Below are 2,500 nucleotides of genomic sequence, written 5' to 3'. Positions count from 1 at the left end.
AGGAAGGAAGGAAGGAAGGAAGGAAGGAAGGAAGGAAGGAAGGAAGGAAGGAAGGAAGGAAGGAAGGAAGGAAGGAAGGAAGGAAGGAAGGAAGGAAGGAAGGAAGGAAGGAAGGAAGGAAGGAAGGAAGGAAGGAAGGAAGGAAGGAAGGAAGGAAGGAAGGAAGGAAGGAAGGAAGGAAGGAAGGAAGGAAGGAAGGAAGGAAGGAAGGAAGGAAGGAAGGAAGGAAGGAAGGAAGGAAGGAAGGAAGGAAGGAAGGAAGGAAGGAAGGAAGGAAGGAAGGAAGGAAGGAAGGAAGGAAGGAAGGAAGGAAGGAAGGAAGGAAGGAAGGAAGGAAGGAAGGAAGGAAGGAAGGAAGGAAGGAAGGAAGGAAGGAAGGAAGGAAGGAAGGAAGGAAGGAAGGAAGGAAGGAAGGAAGGAAGGAAGGAAGGAAGGAAGGAAGGAAGGAAGGAAGGAAGGAAGGAAGGAAGGAAGGAAGGAAGGAAGGAAGGAAGGAAGGAAGGAAGGAAGGAAGGAAGGAAGGAAGGAAGGAAGGAAGGAAGGAAGGAAGGAAGGAAGGAAGGAAGGAAGGAAGGAAGGAAGGAAGGAAGGAAGGAAGGAAGGAAGGAAGGAAGGAAGGAAGGAAGGAAGGAAGGAAGGAAGGAAGGAAGGAAGGAAGGAAGGAAGGAAGGAAGGAAGGAAGGAAGGAAGGAAGGAAGGAAGGAAGGAAGGAAGGAAGGAAGGAAGGAAGGAAGGAAGGAAGGAAGGAAGGAAGGAAGGAAGGAAGGAAGGAAGGAAGGAAGGAAGGAAGGAAGGAAGGAAGGAAGGAAGGAAGGAAGGAAGGAAGGAAGGAAGGAAGGAAGGAAGGAAGGAAGGAAGGAAGGAAGGAAGGAAGGAAGGAAGGAAGGAAGGAAGGAAGGAAGGAAGGAAGGAAGGAAGGAAGGAAGGAAGGAAGGAAGGAAGGAAGGAAGGAAGGAAGGAAGGAAGGAAGGAAGGAAGGAAGGAAGGAAGGAAGGAAGGAAGGAAGGAAGGAAGGAAGGAAGGAAGGAAGGAAGGAAGGAAGGAAGGAAGGAAGGAAGGAAGGAAGGAAGGAAGGAAGGAAGGAAGGAAGGAAGGAAGGAAGGAAGGAAGGAAGGAAGGAAGGAAGGAAGGAAGGAAGGAAGGAAGGAAGGAAGGAAGGAAGGAAGGAAGGAAGGAAGGAAGGAAGGAAGGAAGGAAGGAAGGAAGGAAGGAAGGAAGGAAGGAAGGAAGGAAGGAAGGAAGGAAGGAAGGAAGGAAGGAAGGAAGGAAGGAAGGAAGGAAGGAAGGAAGGAAGGAAGGAAGGAAGGAAGGAAGGAAGGAAGGAAGGAAGGAAGGAAGGAAGGAAGGAAGGAAGGAAGGAAGGAAGGAAGGAAGGAAGGAAGGAAGGAAGGAAGGAAGGAAGGAAGGAAGGAAGGAAGGAAGGAAGGAAGGAAGGAAGGAAGGAAGGAAGGAAGGAAGGAAGGAAGGAAGGAAGGAAGGAAGGAAGGAAGGAAGGAAGGAAGGAAGGAAGGAAGGAAGGAAGGAAGGAAGGAAGGAAGGAAGGAAGGAAGGAAGGAAGAATTCTAAGGTGAATAGAATAGAATAGAATAGAATAGAATAGAATAGAATAGAATAGAATAGAATAGAATAGAATAGAATAGAATTTTTATTGGCCAAGTGTGATTGGACACACAAGGAATTTGTCTTGGTGCATATGCTCTCAGTGTACATAAAAGAAAAGATACCTTCATCAAGAATTCTAAGGTGAATAGAATAGAATAGAATAGAATAGAATAGAATAGAATAGAATAGAATAGAATAGAATAGAATTTTTATTGGCCAAGTGTGATTGGACACACAAGGAATTTGTCTTGGTGCATATGCTCTCAGTGTACATAAAAGAAAAGATACCTTCATCAAGAATTCTAAGGTGAATAGAATAGAATAGAATAGAATAGAATAGAATAGAATAGAATAGAATAGAATAGAATAGAATAGAATAGAATTTTTATTGGCCAAGTGTGATTGGACACACAAGGAATTTGTCTTGGTGCATATGCTCTCAGTGTACATAAAAGAAAAGATACCTTCATCAAGAATTCTAAGGTGAATAGAATAGAATAGAATAGAATAGAATAGAATAGAATAGAATAGAATAGAATAGAATTTTTATTGGCCAAGTGTGATTGGACACACAAGGAATTTGTCTTGGTGCATATGCTCTCAGTGTACATAAAAGAAAAGATACCTTCATCAAGAATTCTAAGGTGAATAGAATAGAATAGAATAGAATAGAATAGAATAGAATAGAATAGAATAGAATAGAATAGAATAGAATTTTTATTGGCCAAGTGTGATTGGACACACAAGGAATTTGTCTTGGTGCATATGCTCTCAGTGTACATAAAAGAAAAGATACCTTCATCAAGAATTCTAAGGTGAATAGAATAGAATAGAATAGAATAGAATAGAATAGAATAGAATAGAATAGAATAGAATAGAATTTTTATTGGCCAAGTGT

Source organism: Ahaetulla prasina, chromosome 7 (genome assembly GCF_028640845.1).
Source record: "Ahaetulla prasina isolate Xishuangbanna chromosome 7, ASM2864084v1, whole genome shotgun sequence".
Lineage (NCBI taxonomy): Eukaryota > Metazoa > Chordata > Lepidosauria > Squamata > Colubridae > Ahaetulla > Ahaetulla prasina.
The sequence above is the reverse complement of the archived record's forward strand: the minus strand, read 5'-3'. Positions refer to the sequence as shown.